At 33.5% G+C, this 27,087-nt stretch overlaps 1 pseudogene; it reads right to left on the bottom strand.

The window, feature by feature from the left end:
• Positions 1-10,679: 10,679 nt before the first annotated feature.
• Positions 10,680-16,909, bottom strand: LOC113774903 (annotated as a pseudogene).
• Positions 16,910-27,087: the final 10,178 nt, after the last annotated feature.

Below are 27,087 nucleotides of genomic sequence, written 5' to 3'. Positions count from 1 at the left end.
ATGCTTAATGGCCACAGAAAAAGATTTTGCCTTGCAATTCCTGTGCTTGCGAGTATATATCATGAGTTGAGGGAGATCGTCTACGCCCCTAACCTTGGACAATGTGGGGTAACTTTTTCAATCCATTACGTCTATGTTTGGATTGGCCAATATTTTGACGTATATTATGAAAATAATCAAAGTGAGTAGCCACCACGGGCACATGACGAGATTTAGCGGTGAGAATATGACAATATTTTATGGTAAATCAGAAGTCGAGGAAATCTTCAAAGAAGTGAATCCTTTGATGCTTTCCAAACTGTGCTGGATTGAGAATGAAGAAAAGTGTTGATCGATGATGGATCCTTATCATCAAGGCTCACGAGCTACTTTATTAGTCAACGCTCTTGTCACTTAACTCTACGTAAGGACAATATTTTCATTATTGAAAAATATAATCCTTGTACGTTTAGCAGACAATTCGTCTTCTGTCAGGATATTTTAAATAACTTGAAAGAGATCACTCACACTTATACTTTGGGTGAGACTATTCAATTATAGGATTTCTCAGTTCACACGCAGACGCAATCTCAGATGACTACACCTACGCATAGGAAGTATCCATTGATCACTAAAGACTATGATGCCTGGTGGTCAAAACGGTCAAATAGCGTCTCTTCAACTTCCTTTAAATTCACGGTTAAAATCCCTCAACAGTCATCGAAGAAGGGCAAGGTTACTTCTATCAATGAGCCGATACATCACAATGGAGCTATAGAAACTGTAACAGGTTTTACTGCATCTACCTTGCAGGAAGGCAAAATGACAGGCACTCGCCTGAAAAGTGTTGTCACAAAAAATAATCTTTCAAAGAATTTTCAACAGGCTCTCAAAGAGACAAATCTAGAGACTCTAGTAAAGAAGGCGCCATCCACCATTCCAAAATCTTTAATCATGACTTCCATGGGAGAAGACGTTGAAATTGAAATGTTGGATGATTATGATTCAATCAAGGTTATTGAAAAAGAATGAGTTCAAACCCAGGGCACCGGATCTACCCAAGGAGAAATCCATTCATTGGCAAGCGGCAGTAACAGTCAAGATTGTCATTGGAACCAATCAAAGAAGAGGACATCTTCTGATTTGGAGGAGGTTTCCTTTATACACCGTCGATTGGAGTGTTGCCACTTAAGATAATCATCTCTCCTTTTTTTTCTTTTTTTGTAACATTTTTTCTTTCTTTTTTTCCTCTTTTTTATTTTAACTTTCATAACTTTTTCCCTTTTTTTTCTTTTTTCAGCCCCAGTTCTTGAATTTCGCTAAGAAAATGTTGGTACCAATTTACCAATTGAACTTGAAACTGATGATACAATTTCAAACAAGAAAAGTGACGAAATAGTTATCAGCATTCCAAAACAACTTGCCCCCAGTGGAGGTACCTCATCAATGCATAAGAAGGAATTGACTAGTTCGCATGAGGTCCGAAAAAGATCTAAGGTAGCATTGGTCTCAAAATTTCATGGGCAAAAATTGATCCAAGAGCACCGAAAAAAATACTTATAAAGTTTGTGGATGGATTTTCACGAGCAGATTCTTGACACTCCTATTGAGCAGATCTTTTCTTTAAAAAAGTGTGCAAAGGAAATTATTCCAAAAATCATAAGGATGGATCCTACCAATGGTCTCCCTTTAAAAGACTATTTGATAAACTTGTTCGCCAAGGCAGAAGCATATGATATTTTGACATCTTCATTATGGGAGAGGATGAGTAAAGAAACACATGCATAACTCCTTTCCAACGTGGTCGCCCAACTTAGAAGAGTCAAAGCAAAGGAAGAAGAACTAACTTGTCATCTGCAAAATCTTGAAGAAAAGTTGTAATCCATAGAAAACAGGAAGAAAGTTCTGCAACAGGAACTTATCGATTTGGAGAAACAAGACATGAAAATTAGCTCAAGTATCGATCAAAAGCATGAAACTTTCAAAGAGATTCAGATTGAAATAACCCAAGCACATGATGAGCTCTCTTCTATTAAGAATGCTAGCATTTTAACTGATGATATAGCGAAGGAATTTAAAGACATGAAATTCGCACTCAAATCATGTAACATAGTTGTAGTGGATTACAAATTTGACATTTAGATTTTTCACCATGTCCTTCATTTTTTTCTGAAATTTTCTTTTTTTATTATTTTTTTTCTTCATGTAATGAAATCTCCTATAAATGGTAAACTATTTTTCGTTTCTTATCTTCTATTTTTTTTTAAGATAAAAGAACTCAAACGTAGCATTTTTATTTTTTTAAAGAAAGAGAAGATTTTTTTTTTCAAGAAAAATGGATTTGGTTTGGAGTGGTGTAACTGAATTTAGAAATTATCTCTAAACTGCCTACGTATTCCCAGAGGGAATCAAGTCACACGTAATTCCTACCGTTCATATTTTAAACTCATGCGCGTCAGGAGTATCTAGTTGTTTATCACCTTAGATTTGGTGAAGTGTTACAACAATTTAACCACATACTACACTATTAGTGGTTCCCATCCACAGTTTTAGCTCATGCGGGTCAGAGCAACATGCGATTTCGATTACGCATAGTACATTTTTAGGTATTTGCCGTTGATGGGGCCAACCTTTAATCTGTGCTCAGCAACCAACTTGTAGGAACCATTTGTATATACTTCTCGAACATATGGACCATCTCACTTAAGAGCAAACTTCCTTTGCCCACCATGAGTGAGAATGATCGGTCTCCGAACAGTGAGTATTAACTCTCGAATTTGGAAAGAGTGAGGTCGAACGTGCTTATTGAATGCTTTTGAAAGGCGCGCTTGAAAGTACTCAATCCGTTGTTGAGCTTCCAATCTCTTTTCGTCGAGTGCTTCTAACTCCTCAAGACCAAGACGAACATTATTTTCTTCACAGATCCCTTCTTGAATCGTAATTTTTAGTGAAGGTATTTGACACTCAAGTAAAAAAATAGCTTCAACACCGTAAACAAGCGAGCATGGGGTTGCTTGCGTGGGAGTTCAAAAAGTAGTTCTGTATACCTAAATACCCTTCTCCAATTCGAAGATGTCAATCTCTTTTCGATTTATCCACGATTTTCTTTAACAGATTACATAATGTCATGTTGAATGCTTCAACGAGTCCATTTGCAGCAGCATAGTACATGGAAGAGTTGTATTGTTTAAAACGAAACTTTTCGCTAAATTTATTCATTACTATATTGTAAAAAGGTTTACCATTATCGGTGATGATATAACGTGGGACTCCATACCGATAAACAATGTACAAATGAATGAAATCTACTACATTCTTCTTTTTTACCTCTCTTAGAGGAACTGCTTCATCCCACTTTGAGAAGTAATCTGTCGCCGCCAAAATAAAAATGTGTCCGCTAGAAGATTTTGGAAGCGGTCCAACTATATCCAAACCCCAAAATCGAAAGGTCAAGAAGCCACAGTTTGGTGCAATAGTTCAGGAGGTTGATGGATGAAATTGCCATGAAATTGACAAACTTGACATCTTCTAGCAAAGTCGATGCAGTCCTTCACCATCGTTGGCCAGTAGTATCTCATTCTCTTAATGCGAAAGTATAATTTCTGACCAAATTAATGAGCATCACATATTTCAGAGTGACCCTTCTCCATTGCGTGCATGATCTCATTTTCTCCAAGATATCATAAAAACACTTCATCAAATGATTTTCGGTAAAACGTCCCTTTGTAGTAAATGAAACGTGGCGCGCGACGAAGTATATCGACCCTTTTCTTGGATCTTCTGGTAACTTTTCATGATTAAGGTAATCAATGATGAGATGATGCCAATCCTCCTTTTTAATCTCATGGACAAAAATATGATAGGTATTTTCTCCCTCATCATTAACTTCTTCATCGAACATCGGAGGTATGACCCAATTTTAACATATTGAAATTTGATTTCGATGAGAAGGTAAAGTGATCATAGACGCCAACCTTGCCAAGGAGTCAGCTTGTTAGTTGAATCTTCTAGAGATATGTTCTATAGTGGTATTGTCTAAATATCTCATGAGTTGTCTTACATACTTATAATATGAGATCAATTCAGGTTTCTTGACATCATAAATATCAAGAAGTTGATTTATCACGAATTTTGAATCGCCATAGACTCTGAGATGCAATGCTTCATGTCTACAGCCATTTCAAAACCGAGAATTAAGGCCTGAAATTCGGCCACATTGTTTGAACACCGGCGTGTTAAAGTGAAAGAGTATGGTAATATATCTGTTTCAGGAGTATAAAAGACAACTCTCGCACCAGTTCCATCACTGTGAGCAGCTCCATCGAAATAAATCGACCACAGAGATTCGACCATAAAGACTTCTTCATCGAGAATTTCATCAGTCAACTCCCACTCGGCAAGCATGGGATGATCGGCTAGAAAGTTTGCTAATACTTGCCCTTTGACAGCCTTCGCAGGTACATAAATAATTTTGAATTGTTAAAACTGAAGGTACCATCTCGCAAGTCGGTCAGACAGTACAGGTTTTGTCATGACATATTTAATGGGATTAGATTTGGATATGAGTCGAACAGTGTGTACTTGAAAATAATGTTTCAACTTCTGAATGGCAAATATAAGTGCCAAACACAACTTCTCGATGGGTGAGTAATTCAACTCATTAGATGTCATCATCCGACTCAAGTAATACAGTATATTCTCCTTACCGTCATCATTTTCTTGAGCAAGTAAAACTCCAACCGACCGTTCTTGAGCAAAAATATAGAGGATGAACGATTTTCCTGGAATTGGTGCAGCTAACACATGGGGATTCATGAGGTACGTTTTAATGCTTGTAAAAGTATTTCTACACGCTTCATCCTACTCGAAGGGTACTCCCTTTTTCATCAGTCGACTAAAGGATTGGCACCGTCCGGCCAAATTAGAGATAAACCTCCGGATGTAAATCAACTTTCCTTGAAGGCTCTTCAATTCATGGATATTTCACGGTTCAGGCATGTTCACAATGGTATCAATTTTAGATCGATCAACCTCTATCCCCTGTTGATGAACGATAAAATCAAGAAACTTGTCAGAAGTGACTCCTAATGCGCATTTCGAAGAATTCATCTTCAATTGGTATCTCCGAAGGCGTTGAAAAACTTTTCAAAAGTTTGAATATAATTTTATCGCCTTTTTTATTTCACTACAAGATCATCAACGTAGCACTCCAGATTTTTATGAAGCATATCATCAAAAATTCTTTGTATTGCCCATTGATATATCGCTTCAGCATTTTTCAAGCCAAACGGCATCACTTTATAAAATAAATTTTCTTGGGAGTGCGAAAGGCAGTGAACTCCTCGTCTTACCATGCGTATTTGATTGTAATCAAACAATCTATCGAGAAAAGATAGTACTTAATGTCCTGTTGTAACATCTACTATTAATTCTGTGATAGGGAGTGGAAAATTATCTTTGGGGCAAGCCTCATTTAAGTCTCGAAAATCAACACAAATTCGGATCTGCTCATTCTTCTTCCTCACAGGGACGATGCTTGAAATCCATGTTGCATATTTCACTTCTCGTATGAATCCAGTTTCAATCAATTTATTTATCTCATTTTCTATCAAAGGAATCAATTCGGGTCGAAAGCGTTTTTGAGTTTGCTTGACAGGTTTTGTTTCTCGCTTGACAGATAAATTATGAACAGCAATCATTGGATCCAAATCAGGCATTTCTAAGTAATTTCAGGCAAAGACATCTTTGAATTCGAGCAGCAAATCAACATACTCTTTCTCTTCTTCAGAAGTCATACAAGAACTTATGTAAATTGGGCGAGGGTCGTCACTTGTGCCAAGACTAATCTCTTTTAATATATCAACTGTATTTTTTACTCCTTATTTAAATTCAGAAGGAGCGCCATCCATATCTTTTTCTTCTTTTTCAGGATCACTGATCGTCATATGATGGCAAGAAGCAATATTTTCTTGATCCTGTTCTTCAAAGATGGTTTCGATCCTTACGTTAAAAAAGTTTCCATAATGTATAAAAAAATTGAAAACTCATTTTTTCGGACCATTCTTCTTTATTGGAGTAAGATTTTCTTTTTTGACAACTTAGTACTCTTGTTTTTTACTGCTTAATCTCTTATAGACGAGCGGTTTCAAACTCTTCAGTTGCGGGTCAAGTCTATCAAATACAGAAGTACGCTTTGACTTATTTCTCAATCTATCGAAAACAGATCTTTTTCGGATTGTGACCTCCATTTTTTCGTTCAAATAGTTACAACTTGCCCTTTTGATCATTATACGAACAGGAGAAGGCAGTTGATAACCAAGACTCATCGATGAACTTTCAACATTATAGTCTCTTTCTTTTAACATTTTTTTCGTAGGTGTAAACCCTTGAGTCTTCCCGCCAGTCACTTCAGGATGGAGTTTGCTAAATGCATTCTTCTCATTTGGGTTATAACCCGCCTTAACCAAAGTCTATATGCATTTAGATCAAAATTTTCTTGAATCCGATTAGTTAGTAGTGAGTAATGTTCCACTGCAGATTCTTCTTTGGGATGAACAAGCCCATGCAAGTTCACTTTCTCACTTTTAACAAGCTCTATTTTGGTGAGCGGAACATTTAATACGTCATTTCTGATAAAAGAAGACCGACCTTCTTCTCTCTTTGATTTTGAAATATAACGCAAAATGGGTACTTTGAAATCTTGAATTTTTTCGCTTACTGAATCTTTTCTTTTTGCTTCTTTTTGAAGATAAAATTTGGTGTCGGTAAAATGAGTTTCGGTCTCAGTGAAAGGTTTATCATTAGCAGTAACTTTCTTAACTATATCGTTTCGACAATATTTGAAACATTGATGAAGAGTAGACGGTATAATTTCATTCTCATGAATTTAAGGTCTTCCCAAGAGCATGTTATAAGAGATTTTGCCGTCAATAATATGAAATAGCGCACTTGAAGACAACTCATCAATGAGCAATTCAAGACTTATAAGGCCAATTGCTCTTTGCCCCCCTTGGTTAAATTCTTGGATCATGAGGCGATTCTGGAAGAACTCATCGTTTGAGATTTTCAATTCTTTCATAGCATGTACGAACATGATATTGACAGCAGATCCCCCATTAATGAGTATCTGATTCATTTTCTGTTCTCGGACATATGCACTAACAAACAAAGGTCGATTGTGGGTTTTGAAATCAATTGTTAAATCATCATCATCAAACATGATAGTCGTTGCACAATCCACCGATGATTTATCATCAATTTTCAAATTTTTCTCAAATTCAGTGCTAATTTGTGCGACTTGAGGATTTTCAGCTTTGACGACATTACAAGAAATAGAATTATCATCATAGTCACTTAAATACCCCTTGGGTATAAATTCTCTCAGTGTCACAAGTTGTCGAACCTCTTGAAGGAGCTGAAGATTTGAAAGAATTGGTGTCGTGGCCACTCCCTTTTGTTTCTTATTTGCACTTTGTTGTTTCTTTGTCACTTTAACTTTTGTCGAACGAATGCTTTTGAAAAGATATACTGTTTTATCTTTGGTTTGTAAGTCCCGTTTTGAGTGACTAAAGTCCATCCTTCATTATCATCTTCAATAACATTTTCAATTGAAGATTTTTCAAACTCCTTTTTGACAGACAAAGCACTGTTTGATGTGGATAGAACTTCTATAGGACAACACACAGATCCAAACATTATTGTTGTTTGATTTGCCGATATTTTATCCTCCTCGAGAAGGATTTTTCCTTGACAGGCTAATTCTATAATTTTGTCTTTAAAGACAAAATATTTAGTGAGAGGGTGGCCAATCAAGCGATGATAACAACAATAATTTGGATCATTAACTTGAATGGCTTTCTCTGGACACTTCATGTCGAAAAGTAAAAGGAGTTTTTCTTTGAAAAGATCATCAAACATCCCTTGTAAATCAGATTCAAGGAAAGGGTATTCCTTTTCCTACATCTCTTTTAGAGTGGGTTTTCTTATCGCCTTATTTTGGGAAGAGTCTAACTTTTCGGTGACCTTTCGGCTCACCTTGGTAGCAATCTTCATGAGAGCCGTGTTTATTGCTATTGACTCTTTGTTACTGAGTTTTGAAGGAAGTTTGCCCCCTTTTTTATTTTCTTGTTTTTCATTGCTTTGACAAGGCGGCTGTACTCGCGGAACTTGAATAGGAACCCCATCAGTTGCATTAGCCGTGATACTTAATCTATATCATGAGCACGAGTAGTTAATTCTTCAAATGTGTTTGAGCGTATACCTTGTAGAATGTAACTCAAACTCTAATGCATTTCTCGGATGCACATTTCTATGGCAGAGGGTTCAGATAGTCTATCTTTGCAGTTAAGACTCAGACTTCTCCACCTATCGATGTAGTTAACCACAAGTTCATCCTTCCATTGGCGAGTATTAGTCAATTCCAACATACTAACGATTTTTTTAGTACTATAGAAGTGATTCAAGAACTCTTGCTCCAACTGTTTCCAACTGTCGATGAACCCCGGTGTGAAATCAGTATACCAATTAAATGCATTGCCCTTCAAGGACTGAACAACTGTTTGACTAACAGGTCACCATAGGTTCCAGCATTATTGCAGGTCTGGATGAAATGGGCCACATGTTGTTTTGGACTACCTTTTTCATCGAACTGTTGAAATTTAGACGGTTGATATCCAGCAAGCATTGTTAGGCTATCAATTCTAACAGTGTAAGGTTTGGAGTAGGTAAAACTTGACTTTGAGCCACCCTCCTTTTTGTCTTTAATCACGTCTTCTACAAGTTCATTCAGTTGTTCTACGGAGATAGTTCCCTCGATGGTCACATATACTTTCTTCACGTTGTCCTTGCCTTTAGATGAGGGAATTTCACACTCTTGGTACTCCTTAGGGTTCATACGACTTTCTTCAGGAGCGTGATCTTTCTGGATAAGCAGTTGAGCGATAAGAGCATTTTGGTCCTTGATGTGTTTCATCATTGTTCCCATCATCTTGGACATGTTTGAAACTTGTTTTTCGAGATTTAAAGTGTTTGTCATCATAGCAGGCATTGCAGCAGAAGAAGCAGTAGAATTTTCAATAGAAAATCTTGATTAAAGAGTTTCATGTGAAGATGCTGATCCAGTGTTTGATGAATCATCATCATGCTTAGAAAATTTGAATCCGGATCCGAACTCGAGCATAACAAGAGCCTTCTCAATCGAGGCAGGAACATCTTTGATCCCTACTGTGGAAGAATAGCTCATTGGTGATGTTGAACCAAAGACGGGAGTTGACGTCGATGGAGCTTCCATGATACTTTGGGTGGAAGTTCTTGTCATACTCCTTGTCATAGGACCAATAGCGCGGGTATTAGTGGCAACATGTGCATCTTCTTGAACAGGTTTGCGTCAGTAGCTTTGGAACGTGCAATCATGGTCTTGTTGCTCTTTGGTGCCATTGATGATATATATAGTTGAATATTCGAAAAGAAGAGATGGAAAGCAGAGATAGTCCCATTGGGCGTGTTAAAAATTTGTACGCGATTAAAATTTTAAGTCTGCAAAACGACAAGAAAAAAGAAATACATGACAAATATGTAATATATAAATTTAGAAAAATATGTGGGTACAATTTTTGGAATTTTCTCGTACTTATAGAGAGATTCCTTCGATTCTTCTCCTTGAACGCCAATCCAAGAGTTTCGCAACTTGTTCTTGGATCAACCACCGATTCCTTCAAATTTTGATATGGAAGATTTGAAGAAGTTGAAAATATTTGAAGGCTCAAGCCTTGATATGTGGAAGACTTGAGGAGCTTGAAGACCTAGACCTTCGTAGTTTGGAGTTTCAATACTTGAGCGTATAAGATGCCTCTTGATGTGTGTCCTTGACTTGGTAGAAAGATTTCTATTTATAACCGTAGGAAGAGGTAGAGGTTAAAAACATATATACCATTCTAGTTGTCTTGCAAGACACGCAATCATATTAGAACTGTGCCAATTTAAATATTATCTCTTCATTTTATATTTACTAATAAAGAGAAATACTAATAAATAATTCATTGATTAGCCAAACGTATAGGGACACGTAACGTGGCGCTATTTGGTTGGACAAGCTATTTGAGTATATAAGAAACACATACAAATTAAACAACTTTAAATATTATCTCTTTAATAAGAAATAAATATTTAGACATCTATCCAATAGACATATGACATGATATGATTTGGTTGGTCGAGACATTCCAGTAATTTCAATTGATTGGAACACCTCAACATGACACGTGACAAAATATAATTGGCCATTTAATAACCAATTTTTTCAAGTGTACATGACATGTGGCAATATCCAATTGGATAGGAATAAGCCACAAAAATAATTTATAGACCAATGATAATTTTAAGAATTAATTAAAATTCCATTGTCTATAGCCTTCAAAAGTTAACCGACTTCCTGAGGAGGAGTAATTTTACTTTCCTTAAAGCAACATATTGGCAAGAATTCTTTGTGGGAAAAGGTTATCGTCACATCACAATTTTCACTAGCATCCAACAATTTAAACTGTTTTGCCAAGTTTGTTTTGCTGTTAAATGGGGTAAAAGTCACTGCCTGTGTGAGTTTGGGCATGATGATGTCCATAGCAAAATGCTGATATATATTTCAAGATCAACTTACTACACTCAAAAAGTTTGAGATCAAACTAAATTGTGGTAAAGTTTGACAATAAAAGAAAATCTCTTTAGACCATAGAGAACCCTTACTTTATTTTTTCTAGAAAAATAATAGCTTTCCACAAATACCTCGTAGAATCCAACAAGTTCTTCACAATCAAATGGAGAGTTGGAAGTGAAGCAACTCTTGCAAGCTGAAAATTTAGTAACAAGAGAAAGGAAGCATTACATCTCTACTGGCACACGATGTACAAATGTGCAGGCAATCTTGGTGTTGCAACAGCTTGCAAAGGGTTCTCATAATAAGTAACTGCTCCAGGGGCCTCTTCCAGGTCAATCTCTTCAGGCCTGACCCCAGGTGGTGGAGACCAAGTAAAGTGGTGCAACAAGTGCCCCAGCATAGAAGTGACCAGATTGAGTGCAAGTTGTGCACCAGGGCAGACCCTCCTTCCAGCACCAAAAGGCAGGAGCATAAATCGTGCCCTTGATGTCAACATCTTCCTCCAGGAATCTCTCAGGTCGGAATTCCAGTGGATTTTTCCAGGCTGCAGGATCACGAGCAATCGCCCAGACGTTAACGTGCACAATAGACCCTTTAGGGATGTCATAACCCCCGATCTTCACATTGGCATTGGCTCTATGAGGAAGCATCAGTGGAGTTGGAGGGTGCAGCCTTAGAGCTTCCTTAGCTACACATTGTAAGTATGGGAGCTTTGCAAAATCAGCTTCAGTCATGATTCTATCGGAGCCAATGACTCGGTCAAGTTCCTCTCATGGTTCAAAGTCGTGGTCGCGGTCACGGTCGCGGCCCGGAATGTTCCACATCGGTTTCGGCATATCGGTCGCGGTCTCGGTGAGACGCAAATTTTAAAGTATTTAATATTCTAAAAATTATTAATAATATAAAAAAAGTATGCTAAACAAAAATAATAAAAAATAGCAAAAGAAATGGCCAAGTCAATCCGTCACGGTGTAACTCGGCCGATTTCTCGTCTTGACTCGGGATAACTCAGAGTGACTCGGTGTGGCTCGGCCGAGTCAATCCGTCGCGGTGACGTCTCGGCCGATTTCTCGGCGAGTCAAGTATCTCGGTATCGTTTCGTCACGATATCGTATCGGTAGGGGTCGAGACGGCGACGACTCGGCCGAGTCGTCTCGGTCTCGGCCGAGACTTCGAACCATGGTTCCTCTTGCGCCTTTTGCTGCACCCTTGGATTCTTTACCAGCTCTGCCATTGCCCATTCTACTGAGATTGTGGTTGTATCCATGCCAGCAGTAATCATGTCCTGCATAATTTGGACAACATTAAATCCTATTTTGCAATAGATGGAGTTGCTATCTTTCTTATGCTTCTACCTTTCTTTCCTTGGAGCTAGCAAAGTGAAAATAGACCACTACTTACCCAAAGGAGTCCAATGACAGTGTCATCACTCAATTCATATTGCTTTTGAAGAGTGAGCAATGCATCAACAAAATGCTGCTTAGTATTGCCACTCTTTTGCCTTGCAAGAGTGTGCTCTTCCATGATCATTCTGGTCAGTTTGTCTCTCCGCGCATAGTGCTTATCCAGGTCCTCATGTTCGCCTACAAACATCCAACTAAGCCAAGGAATGTGATCTGCCACGGAGAGTTTTGCACCAATCTTTATCCCATTTGATACAATGCCCTTCAACTCTAGGCCTTGTTCATCAACCACACCCTCTGAATTCATGAACCTCTTCCCAAATGTTAGCCTTGTAATGTTGTTGAATGCTACTGATCCCAAGTAGTTGCGCATCAACAGACTCTTGCCTTTGTTTTCTGCATGTTCAACTGTTAAAAAAAAAAAATTAGACAAAATTCAGCAATGCGGATCAGAGCCCGTTGTTCCACTTTAGCCTATTCAACACTTTCATCCTAACTTTAATAAAATTTGTGACTAAATTAAGTGGACATTAAAAAGAGTTCCCATTAGTTATCCAATGGAGAACTAAATCTACAACCATCCATTCTGAAACTATATTTTTATTATTTAGATAACTTGTATCATTAATACGTTAATTTGCACAAGGTGTGAATTTCGTACGGAGAGACGTAGGTTTAGCCCCTTTTTTATTTCAATTTTTTTGTTCTAAGTCAACTAAGAATTTTTACAATTTAGGCTATAACTGAGCATTTGAGAAAATGTGTAGGGAATTGCCAGTTGACTAATCATTATCTTCTTCCCACCCACAGGTTAATTTCAGACCGAAAGGGACATAGATATGACCAAGTGAAGTTAATTCTTTGAACTTTACAGCCTTATATTTGAAACTATTGGCGTGGCCAGACTTTCAGTATTTGCCCACTTGGAATTTTGAAAGGAAAAGAAAAGTTTACGTTAATAAAAACCTTCGGGCAGTATAAAAGATGTTTGGTGTAAAAGATTAATGCAGTTCCAAATAAATTGACATATTCCAGTTAGAGCTGGTAATTATACCCAAAACCCAACAACTCACCCAACCCACCCACTAATTTGAGAGGTTGGATTGGGTAAGTTGGATTTTGGGTTAATTTTGAGTTGGGTAATAAAAACCCATATATATTTTGGGTGGTTTGGGTATTTGTGTTGGGCATCCATTACCCAAATTAAGTTAAAAAAATAAATTAACAAATTAAAATCAAGAAACAAAAAAAAAATGACCAGCCTTGTTGGATCAAGCAAAACCCATATATGTACTGGTATGTATAATTATCATATATATACTACTTCTACACATTGAGAAGGATGATCAACGAGTAATGCTTAAAAAGAACAAAAATTGAGAAATGAACGGTGCAGCACAAATGTCAGTAGGATTTTTTAAAAAAAGAAAAGAAAAGAAAAAAGAAAATCCTTGTACTCTTCGCTCTTCACATCCATCCTTTTGCCAAGTTCCGGAAAAATGCATCCTACTGTTCTTCTATTTCTTTTTCTTTTTTTCATTCAAAATGAAAAAACAAGCCCCCCTCCCCCCTATTTATTGATCACTTCATCGAGATCTCTTAGTTTTGTTCCACCCAAAATTGTTGCTTCGATCTCTTAGTTTGGACCAAAACTATACCCAATTTGAAAATCCTTACTTGTATAAAAAATAGTGAGTTCACCCAAGTAGTTTAAATAGTTAGTATGTGTGTGTATTTGTGAAAGTATATTAGTGTGTATTGTAATTTGTATATGTAAAAATAACGTATTTCAAAAGAGTTTAAGAAGTGAGTGTTGGTGTCTATGAGTATTTTAGTATGTAAAAATATGTCTATCTATGTGAAAATGTGGTTATGTGTGTGAAAATTTTTTTTTGTATGTGAAAATGTATTTGAGAGAGTTTATGTATCAAAATCTATTAATTAATAGATTGGGTCATATTTGGGTCATGAGTTTGAGATGACCCAATATGACCCAACCCAAAATTAACCCAATCTAAAGTTGGGCGGATTGGGTGTCACCCATTTAAATGAAAACCCAATATCAATCCGCCCAACCCGCCCAATTGCCAGGTATAATTCCAGTTATCAAATCATTTAAAAAAACTGTCTCCATATACTCAAATAATTTTCCATATATGTTCTAAAAGTTCAATCAAAGTTAAGGATACTTAGAGCTATTTAAAACGATTTCAAACTAGCAACTATACTTAACTCTAGACTTTAGATTGCCCTGTTTGATAATTCAATTTAATATTTAAATTTAATAAGTTCAGACCTTAGTATGTACAAATATGTTTGATAAAAAGATATAAAATATCTAAATTAATTAAATGGCTCCAAATTGCCTAAAGCAAAACTTATTTCCAAAAATAAACGAAAAACTATCCACTTATCACTTAATGTAAAATATATTCAAATATTAGGATTTCAGTATCTAATTCAGTAATTTAACAAATTAAGATTTCAAATATCGTATTTCAATTTGATCTAAGGCATCCTTAGAAGATTTGCAGCACTGATTTCCAGAAACAAAATGTAAAACGTTTTTCTCACTTTAAACTTGATTTCCAACTTGAATTTCCCAGTGACTACGACTTTGGTTCTTTTCCCACACAATACCTGCCCAAATTGGCCCATCAACTTTTTCTCATCCAAAGCAATAAGTAGACTGTCCAGTTTCACCCACCCCAATTGTCGTTTGTTTCTCCTCCTTCAATCAACTTGTCGAAGAAAGTTACCTCACCTGCTTTTTCTTGGACACTGTGTGTCACGATTATTCCGTTTCGATGGCCATGACTTTTGGTAATGTTCGGGAGTAGAACAGCCATACAATTGTAGAAAAATGTGTCTCATCTGTATTAGTTTTACTGTTTAGAAAATTTACATCAAGTAGTGAACAATTAAAATTCAATAAAATAAAAGAATTTAAATGATTATTCCAGTATAGCAGAAGTGATTATTCCATTTACATGAGCATGACTTTTGTAATGTTCAGCATTAGAACAGTTACATAATTCTAGAATGTTGTTTTTCAGGTATTTTTTTTTAATAATAAAAGCATGTAGTGTTTGTTGAATTTAAATGTAAGGCTCTTTTCTTTTTCTAATTTTTTTCATTAATTTTTTGTCCAACAAACTTAAGTTGATTAAATTTTTTATTTTGCATAAGATGTACATCAAGTGGTGAAACATCAAAATCCAATAAGATAAAAGATTTTAAAGCATTACTCTAAAACAGCTAATCCAAACACACCCAAAAACAGCTAATTCAAACACCTCAAAAACAGCTAGTGTAGCAAAAGAAAAGGCACTGTAAAAGAAGAAAATTACTAGTTAAAAACTGCAAGAAAAAAAGTCTAAAAAGACTGGGATAATTTTTCCAAAAGGTATATCATTCTTTTATTTCTAATCTAAGGGGCTTGTGCACCAATCCCAAACATTTAGGGGTGAATTGTAACCTATTCTTCCAATTCAAAGGGTTAGTATAATAAATTACTTTTGCTTTTTTTTTAAAAAAAAAAAGAAAAAGAAATTAATCACGGGCATCATAAATGTGAGGAGACTGGAGGGATGTCAGTACCTTAGTTCCCTCACCTTTGATGGCGAACCGACAAAATTAGCACAAATTTGCCATAAAGAGAACGTGGATGGACTGACCAGTGGGGTGGCTAAACAGGAGAATTTATTATTGATGTTGAAATATGCACATACGAATAGGAGTATTTAACCACGGTTCAAACCCTAGGGTCCATCACTTAAAAAAAAAAATAGGAGTATTTATTATTGATGGTTGAAATATGCACTTTTGAGATCTGTACCAAATTGAAAAATGTTCCCCAATATTTCTTCAAATTTAATTGTAGTCAGCTCAAAGCATTCAACTTTGTGAATCTAAGAGGGCTATTTTCCTCCACATTGATGTATTTTGTCATTGGTTTTGTTTTCAGTATTCATACCCGTTTACAATTTTCTTTACCAATAAATTACAATCTTAGAGTGTTATGAAAACTAAGCAAATAATTTAGTTAGCTTAAATTAGAATCATATATTGCAAAAATGTATAGGAGCTTTTCTTATAGTCGGTTGCATTTTGGTATTGTGAAGACAATCTATGACTGAGTGGTCCAAATCACCTACCATATGAATGGTAAGCAAGAAAACACTAAATGAATGAGATAGTCGTGTTCAAGATCTAAACCAAACAGATGAAGAAATCCAATGAAAAACAATCCAAGAATTTGGAGTACTGAAAACAAAAATGTCTTTTTTTTTGTGGAAAATTAAGAAAACAATACCAGGTTTGGTGCAGTCCTTGAAGATGGAATCAACCATGGCTGTAACTTCATCTTCTCTTAAAGGTCTAAGGCCTTCCAGTCTTTTTGGAGTGAAGAGTTCAAGATTGCACAGTTTTCTGACCTTCACATAATGAGGACCATAATCAGCCCATATCAAATCTTGGCCATTTCTGCTCATTTTGGCAGAGGGTCTATTCCTGTACCTATCTGCCAATTGTTGATCATTGTCTTTAAGAACTTCTTTGGCCAGTTCTGCAGTATTCACAACAGTATTCAGCTGGGAACCAAAGTAGACAGAAAATATTGGACCATAGAGTTTTGACCACTCTGCATAGCACTTGAACCTCACCGGTTTTATGTCGTAAATGTTTCCGACCACCGGTTTTGGCCGTGGCCCGGGTGGCAGTTTGAATCTAAGGTGTTCATAGAGGCTGTAGGCTAGGAAGATGAAGGCAACTGGGAGGAGGACCAGAAGCAGAGCCATTGGTTAATACGAAGCTTTGAGTTTTGAAACTATGAAAAATAAAATAAAATAGTGGAGTTGGTGGGAACGGTGGCTTGTTCGGTTCTCTAGAATTGTCGATTTTGAAACCATGACATCTACAATATATAGAAGGGAGAAGGGGGTTTTGCTAAAGTGCAGCGGGCCAGTTTCGATGGTAATTCTGATGACTTCATGGGGTATTTGGCTACAGCCACGGGTTTTGCTACAGGCATGGCCTACAATAGGTTGTTGGCTATAGTTTTTTCCCTCCTTTTTTATCCCTTCCGTTACGGTATCCACAATACTATTATACTTTGTGGAGTGTAATCCACATGCCACGTCAGCATTACACTTTATCCTCTTTTGTTACACTTTCATTCACAATAGATTACACTCCACAATGTGTAATAGCATGGGTCCACAATTAAATCAAATATTTATTTTAATAATGCATAACTCATATCCCATAAATAAATAAAATAATTTTTAAAAATAATTTTGTTATTTTTAAAAAATAAAGTACTAACTTTCATTAAATTTTTTACCTTTTGAATTTTTTATTTTCTAAAAATGATATTATTAATTTTTAAGTTTGAATAGTATATCTTTTTCTATCTCTCAAAAAATATATTGTGTTATTTCAAAAAATAATATATGCAAAAATTAACAAATATATTGATACCCAAATGCGAAATATATCATAATAATCACCAACTTAATAAAATACAAATGTAATTAGTTGAACTCCATAACATAATATTACATAATTTAAATCAAATAAAATACAAATAATAACAAAATGAATACTAATTTTAAATCATTTAAAAATAATTATAGGTCCCACAGCATCATGGATTACACGCATCATGGAGCGGTGTAATGGAGAGCCATTACACCCGCGTTGTGGATGCCCTTATTAGAATCAGAAATCAGAAATCATATTTATCTATAATAATATTATAATACTATCATCAGCACAAATTTATAATTGTGCACATGTTTAATTAGACATCTACTTCTATCTACAATAAAATTATTATTTTTCTCACAAATCAAACCCATATTTTACGGCGAATTTCTTGGAATATCGTCAAAAGTGAAAATTGTCAAAAAATTGGTGTTGTTTGAGGTGATTTTCGGAATAAGGGATCGCCGCATCTGAGATGTGAGACTTCTAATAAAAATATTTTTAATTTTCATTTATTTTGAGTTCTTTAGTTTTGTTTTTTTTTTTTTTAATTTTTGTGAAGGCTTCATGAGCGCGAAGGAATTGGAACATTTGATCGCGAGTAGATAAAGTATTGTGCTCATATCATCAGATAGCAAAGAAGAATCCAAGATGATGTTTTCCTTTGGAATTCAATTCCTTCGCTTCCTTTATTATTATTATTTTTTGGGATTTGGGTATATTATTTATTTTTTAATAATTTGAATGTAGAAAGAGCACTCTTCTGCATTGAGAATAAGCAGTGATATATTCTTTTTTTCCTTTTTAATAAATGTAACATTTATTAAAAGGTAATCGCGATGAAGTTTTTTTTTCGTAAAACGTAACCTTAATTAGGCTTAATTAGGATTTAGGGTTTAACGTTTTACATGAAACCCTAATTTCCAAACCATCACAATGTAACCCTTTAACCTAATTTTAAAATTAAAATTCTTAAATCATATTACTAAAATTCTATTATAAACCAGAATTGTCAAAAATTTAATATATGATATTAGAATAATGTTAATTTTATAAATGTAGATAATAATCAAGTATGCTATTAAATTACTAATAAAATTAGCCAAAGTCATATTTTTAAAATTTTTTAATATTAATGTTAATTCAAATAATGATAAATAATGCAACATTGAACAATATTTATAGAATGTGATAATTAATATATAAATTAAATAATATTAACTATTTACTATTTACCATTCACCACTATTTACCATTTATCATTTACCATTTACCACTTACTTTTTACTATTTACCACTCACCATTTATTATTATTCATCATTCAGCTTTTATCTTCTAATGAATTACAACTTACTGGCATCATTCACCATTATCATCTACTGAGAGCATATCTTGCATCATTCACCATTTATTAGTATTCATTATTCACCTTTTATTCATCATTCGCTTGAAAGACTACTGTCTCTATAAAATTAATTCTAAAATCCATCAACAAATAATCTTCAAAAATGTAAATTATCAAGAAACAAATACATCTGTCACATAATCTAAAAATCAAACAAATCAAATAATATTTTAAAATATAAATTACACATTTAATCTTAAAAACAAACCATAAATAAATATCTGACTATTAAATTAAATATATATAAAGTAGCATAATATCTAGAACTTAAAATAACTGTAAATATTATAAAATTTTTATTAATAAAATTTTTAAATAAACTAACCTTATCACCGACAATATCGTTTCTTTAAAAAATTTCTTTCTGATCCACCGCTCAAATCGTAATGTTGCTTTTCTCGATTCAAGTCGTCTTAGTCCACCAGTTACCGTCGAAAAGCTAAGAGAAATATGAAGAAGATGAGGACCACACCAGAAAGAGAAAAGTTATGAGCGAGTTGAGTTTTCTCAAGTGAGTATATAGAGAAGAGAGAAAAGTTAAGGTTATCCGTGAAGATGAGGCATGACTCGTTATTGTTGGCAATATAACAAATAATTGGAGTAGTGCTACTTTGAGTACAAATTATTATTTTTTGATTAAATCATGACCTTTGATTTGTAGATCTAAAAACTTTGTAAGGATCGATGGTGGAAAAACTAATGCCGAAAATTCAAATTGCGACGTTAGTTTTAAAAAAAAAATTAGTGCATGGCCGTTAGCGTTTTTTATAAAGAAATAATAAGAGTGGCAATGACAACCGTTGGTTACCGTAGGTTAAGTGGGATGGACGGTGGCAAACTATCACCGAAATCGAGGTTTGCGGTTTTACTTAAAAAAATTTGCTTTTTCAGTTTTAAAAAAATTAATTTTGGCAGCAACCAAAAATTGCTTTTTCACTTTAAAAAATTATTTTGGCCGCAATCTGCGTCCGTCAATCACATTCTGATCAATGGTGCGTGACTGGCCAAGAAAAAACAATGACGCCACAAATTTGATTTGTAGCGTCAGGAAAAAATTTTTTTAAAACTTGATGCCTCAAATCAAGTTTGCGGCGTCAGAAAAAAATAAAAATTAAAAAAAAAAACTGAATGCCGCCAAGAAATTAGAAAGAAGACTGATGAAATTTGTACATATTAGCTGTAGCTGTCATGTCCGGAGACAACCGTTCCTGAAGGTTCACGGCCATGATGTGGCCTCAAAAATTTGTGCGGCTCAAATTACAGCATGTAACTCGATTTTCACGCCATATGTGGGGCCCACAAAAAGTGTTGTAAAATTACGTCGTGTACAAAGTAAGTTACATCGTGTGCAATAGAAATTACGCGCAGTGAAAAATGAATACAACCGGCACAAACGGTGGCAGGTGCAACCGTTTGTGCCCCTTGTCCTCATGTCCGTCCTGTCATGTCCATGTCGGTGTCGGCAGAGCATGAGCGGTGAAAGCTTGGGAGAAAAAAAAATGGGGGAGAAATTATAGAAAACTAAAGCAACCAAAAATAAATACAAATTAATTGTAATTTTATTGGTAGCCTCGTACCTTAAATGCGGCGAACCTAAAATTAGAACAAACCCTCAAAACCCACCAATTTTATGATAGTTTTTTTATTTTATAAATATTCTTAGAAATTCGCCCATATTTTACCCACAAATTATTCACAATCAATATACATGTAGAACCCAAAAAATTCACCAAAAAATATATAAGATATATATTTCATAAAATCAATATATATGAGAAGGTAATTTACACACATACTTCTATCCCTTCTGTTATTAGAATCAGAAATCAGAAATCATATTTATCTATAATAATACTAATCATCAGCACAAATTTATAATTGTGCACATGTTTAATTAGACATCTACCTCTATCTACAATAAAATTATTATTTTCGTCACAAATCAAACCCACATTTTACCCACAAATTATTCACAATCAATATACATGTAGAACCCAAAAAATTCACCAAAAAATATATAAGATATATATTTCATAAAATCAATGTATATGGGAAGGCAATTTACACACATAAAAATATGTATAAGAGAAGAGAAGTAATACTAACAATAATCTATTAATTATATCATAAAAACAAGACTCTTAATCTTTCACTATTTTCAACTAAACACAATAATATGACTCTTTATAGATGACTTGATAAATAAGTCTTACAACCATAAGAAATTTTCTAATAAGATATTAATTTCTAAACAACAAAACTATCATAATTTAACTTCAATAGAATTATTAAAACCCGAATTTGATTAAAACACTTCCAAATGATAATATGAAAATTTCTAATTTTGAACCGTAATTTAATATGCGGACAATACAAACTATCACTGTGTCATTAAACAAGTCAATTAACACTTTTAATCATGCAATAATGTAACAAAAAATGATAAATTTAACTAAACAGCTCCGACTCATAAAAATTATTACACACAAAATTCAAAATTCAATCATATTATTGTATACAACTTACATGCCAGCGCGGGGACCAAAAGCTAGTGGTATATAAAAGAGCAGAGTTGATGGCTTATTCGGTTACGTACAATTGTTTGGTAGACCAGGGTTGTCCGAAATATTTACAAAACTGTACCATCCACACCTGCCATCTACCTTTGCCACTACAACCACAAACTTGAATGTCAATGTTAACTCCTATTATGAATTGGGGATGATTTTAGAAAACTTCCCTGGAATTTCTGACAATTTTAATAGCCTCCTATAAAGTTTATAAAATTACACAAACCTCAGCCAAAATTAAGGTTTGATAATAAAATTAGTCCAATTAGAAAAAATAACATTAAAAAATACTTTAAGAAGAGAGATGAAATTTTTATTCCATAAATATCCCTTATGTGTGTATATATATATATTGTATTAGTAAAAGAATAAAAATAATTAAAAATTAGAAACAATTAATACACACATTTCATCACTCAAAAAGTTCATATTGAGTAAATTAAACAATACAAATAAGTAACAAAACTACAATAATAATCACAAGATTCAACAAAACAGAATAATTATCTCTTTTGACATGCATAAGGGGTATTGATGGAATAAAAGTTTCATGTCTCTCCTTAAAGTACTTTTTAATGTTAATTGTTATAATTGGACTCATTTTATTATAAAAACTTTAACCTTAGGAGAGGTTTGTATAATTTTGTAAACTTTAAGAGAGGCTAGTAAAATTATTAGAAACCTCAGGGAAGTTTCTGCAATTATACCTATGAACTGTGATGGATTGTGGAGAAAGAATACACACGTATACACATATATAGCCAGACACTGCGTTGCCATTGATGGGCCATTCTTTTTTGAGTTTTTTTTCCTTTTTATTGAAAATGTTTTATTAAGTATTTTAGAAGTGTTTCAGTAATCAGCCGCGTGAATGTCTACCGACGGATTGAGAGTAAGGTGCAGTTGCCCGCGGATAGTAGAACCAAGATGGAGATTTAAGATGGAGATAATTTCAGAAACCTCCTTTGAAGTTTTTTAATAATTTCACTTAGTATCCTCAAACTTTTAAAATTATACATACCTCCTTTATTGATTGAAAATGACAATACTAGACTTAACATTCTATTGAAACTCCCTTATTTGCTATGCTTATACAAAGGATGCATTTTATAATTTTTTCCCTTTCTCCTTCTTATTCATTTCTCTTATAGTTTATCAAAAAAACTAAAAAAACTATCAATGTTGTCCCTAACTCTATCCTGATCAAACGTCAAACTAATAACATTTGTTTGATAGCTTTTAATATCATCTAACCTTTTGTAGCTCTTTATTTTTGTATCAAAATCAAGAATAAATTAATAATAACCTAGAAACAAAATCACTAACAAACAATGGTAGTTTCACCACTCAAATAGTCCACAAACTTTAAAAAAGTTAAGATGCCATTTTATTCTCTATCTCAAAAAGAATCTATTTCCCCAATAAAGTAGTATAAAAAGTAGTTTATTATAGTGATAGATTTATTGTCATAATTGATTACCAAACAATAAATATTAGCATGAAAAACTTGACACTCATTCTTTGTAATTGTATCAAATTACTTTACAATTATTTAGAAGAATAAATTAAACTTTCCAAGATAAGACATTTTAGGGTATTCATTAAAAATTTGAACCTATTCTAAGTTTTGATTACCAAAAGTGTCAAATCAAGGAAGATAAATATAATATTTAAAATTTCAAAAGTGCTAAGTGAAATAGTCAAAAACCTCAGGGGAGATTTCTAAAATTATCTCTTTTATAAAATGCATGAATTTTAAAAGGTAATTAATATTTGATACTCAGACAAAAGTTCTAAATTTCATTTTATCTTAATCAACGCAAGTTGTCAAAATAATGAGAACTACTAGTCAATAGAGGATTTGAGACAAATAAATACTTCTTCCGTCTCATTATTAATGTCATGCTTTCATTTTATTGATGTCCCAAATAAGAGTCATTATTTTTAAATTTGATACTTGCTTTCTAATTTTGCCATTCGAAAGACAACTCTTTAAAATTTTAGTGCACATTTAACAAGGAAGTATTTTGAATCAAAAGGATACATATGTAAATTCATTAAATACCATTTCATCTAAACATAATGATTATTGTGTCTCTATAAAAAGTTGGATTTCCAAAAAGTGATTGTAATATTGGGACGGAGAGAGTACAATAAAAAATAAATGTATCCATTGTGACAAAAAAAAAGAAATTGAGACTGTAAAATGCAAAATATTTGTCAATTATTTAAAATTATTTGTAGTCAATTCTTTTTTTTTTTTTAAGGACAAGTTTGGATAATTTCAACTCTGATCATCATTATTATGGATTAGACATATTCTTGGCTTTATATTATTTACCTAACACTCACATCAACAACAAAATCTGAAAAAAAAAATTTATGAGAAAGTAGTTTGTTCTCGTCAATTTTGGCCTTTATAGTCAATTCCATTCCTTTATTCTTAGGAGTAATTTAAAAAGCCTCTCTTAAGACTTTTAAAAAATTCACTGGTCTTCCCTGAGATTTGCAAAATAACAATGACCTCCCATGGTAGAATTATGGACCCAATTGCTTACATCACATGGGAAGAAATTACTCATATACCCTAAGACATTATATTTTATTAGAAACTAATATCTGACAATTGAGTAATTATGGCACTAATTAACTGTTAGTAACTAATTAACAAAAATAACTGTTGGAGATTTTTTTAATGATGAATAATAAGTTGCAATTACAAAATGGTGCTAATTGATATATCAAATGCGCCATTTTGTGATTGATAAAACTTGACAATGGCTAGAAATAAGTTGTACATAATGTAAAAAGAAGGGGTTTGGTAGAATAAAGAAAACACAGAGCAAAGAAAGAGAAAAAGAAGGCTGTTTATGAGAAATTTTTTTCTGAAACTCTTAAACTATGATAGTTGCAAAGCAACTTCATGGAGGTGAATGAAAAAGGAGGAAGAAAAAAGGCAAAATTTGAAATTTTTTCTACTCAAAATCATAAGAATAATAGCAAACCTCATGTTAAGAGATATGACTGGTCTATTTTATTGAATCTTATGATCATTAGTGTAGTTTTGTTGTTTATTTGTATCGTCTAATTTGTTGAATGTAAACTTTTTGAGTAGTGGAATGCGGTGTTAATTGCTTTCAACTTTTAATTGTTTTCATTCCTTTTTTTTTTTACTAATACAAATTGTACACATGCATAAGAGGCATTTATGGAATAAAAGTTTCATCTCTCCTCAAAGTATTATTTTAATAATATTTTTTCTGACTTAGATTGATTTTGTTACCAAAAGTTTAACCTCAAGGGAGGTTAATATAATTTTATAAATTTTAGGGAAGGTCAATGAAATTGTTGAAAACCTTAAGAGAGGTTCATGAAATTACCCTTTTACAAACTTCTAGACCTTTAATAATCGACGTTTAAATAGTACTATACCTTTTAAAGTTCGTAGACCTTCAGCAGTGACTTGTTCACGTAGAAAATTAGATATGAACTAGTTTAAATGCTTCAATAGTACTACATTTTTTGAAATTCAGACATGGCAATACTTCTTTCTAGCTTTGCTACGGGTAGGCACGAATTAGGTGTCCGTGTCATGGGGCTTTTGATTGACCTGATCTACATGTTGTGAGTCAGTTATTTTGTGACCCTTTTCCGCTCTGCATGTCAACGAATACCCAATCATCGAATACCCGTTAGAAAAGGGTTAGATTAACGGGTACCTATCGCACCCCATTTTTTTGCGATGAAAATTCTATTTACAAAAGATGTGATTTTATTTAAAAATAAGTGAAAAAGAACCTAGAATGGGATTTAAAAAAGTGCGACAGTTGGGATCCAAAATTGAGTCTAAAAGTGTTTTTAAGAAAAATAGGAGTCGCCATTTGATATTGAGTTTGGGTGTACCAAGTCATCCAAAATTGTTTTTAACAAAAATAAGAATAAAACCCTTTTCGATAACTCCAGGTCTTGGAAAACAAGAAAAAACGAGTTTGGAAGTCACGATTGAAGAAAGATAAGGTAAATGTTCGATTGACTCGAATTTAAGGCACCATTTCAACCTAGTCTAAGCTGGTTGTGAGGTTTAGTCAAAATTTTCTTAATTTAACCCTTAAATTTATCACTTTTGGATGCTTCCTACGTGGATGCAAGTCTAAATTTAGAAAATACAGGAAGGAACAAAATGTCTATTCAAGGGTTTAATTGATATCAATCGCATTAATTGCGAAGGTCAAAATGATCATTTGAAAGGGTCACGAGTATGTGAATAATGAAATTCAAAGAAAAGAAAAGAAAATTAAATTATATATCTGGATATAAGTGGCCAAAAAATAGGGATGCAATATGATGGGTACGGGAGGCAAAAACTCGTGACATAATTTTCTTATACAGGGATTAATGGAGTATTTAAACTAAAAAATTATAATCACTCATTTCCCATATTTGAAGAATAATTCTCCTAATATAGACAAGCAAATGAACTAACTTAAATGAGATGCAATTCTAAATGATATGATTAACACATATAGAGGGTAGGGGGTAATATAATAGGAAATATCATGCAAATGAGAAAAGATCCTAAAAAAAATGCATGAAAATGTAGTGAATGTCACGCAAGAGATGAAACTAACGCATGAACGATCTAAGGGTCTAGCGTTGGATTAGGTCATTTCTAAAAGTTCTTACTAGCGTTGGACTCGCAAGTAGGCGGAGGGAGAAGTCACAACTAGCGTTGGACTAGTGTGGTGATGTCATACATTAATAATACATAGTAAAACAAATAAGTCATAAATTAAAACAAATAATATATAAGAGCACTAGCACGTAAGCATAATATCTAGATGCCAAAATCTAAGGAAAGCGATAAAGCATATAACACATAAGCTACATAAAACACAAACCTGCTTATTACAACGGAGAATCTAACTGCAATCTCAATGGAAAATATAAAAAATAAACCTATCTATTCTATCTATTGCAACAGGGTACCTAATTACAATCTAAAATAGGAAAAATATGATAAAATAAACCCATTTATCCTATCTATTACATTGGTCTATCTAATTACAATACTTGCAAAAATATTACCTATCAAATACAATACTTACATTTTGAGGTATTTAAACACCTCTCAAATAATTATAAAATTAACTAAACAAACATAAGAAAATTTGAATGAACATTTGAATCAAATAAATAACAAAGCATATAAAAATATATAAACACATAGGAACACGTAGGAGCACATAAGAGCACGTAATTAATATTTAAATAATGATAGGGGTACTTCCCTTTTGAAGTGGTGACTAAATAGAGTCAAACTGCTCTATTTATACTCAAAATAAACAAAAGAATCATGACACCAATTTAATTAAAAATAATAATATTGATTAAAAATACTAAATTCACATTAATATGTCAAACATCTAAAAATTACAAGTTAAATGTATTCAACAGTAATATAATTAGCTATTAAAAAAAATAAACAGTTATAATAGTGATAGTCAAAAATTCATTAGGGACTAAATTGCAAAAATAAAAAACTTTTGGGGTAAAAGTATATTTTTACAAAGTTTAGGTGCCAAAATTAAATAAAG

The sequence above is a fragment of the Coffea eugenioides genome, chromosome 6, assembly GCF_003713205.1.
Source record: "Coffea eugenioides isolate CCC68of chromosome 6, Ceug_1.0, whole genome shotgun sequence".
Lineage (NCBI taxonomy): Eukaryota > Viridiplantae > Streptophyta > Magnoliopsida > Gentianales > Rubiaceae > Coffea > Coffea eugenioides.
Note: the sequence above shows the minus strand (reverse complement) of the source record. Positions and strands in the feature narration are given on the sequence as shown.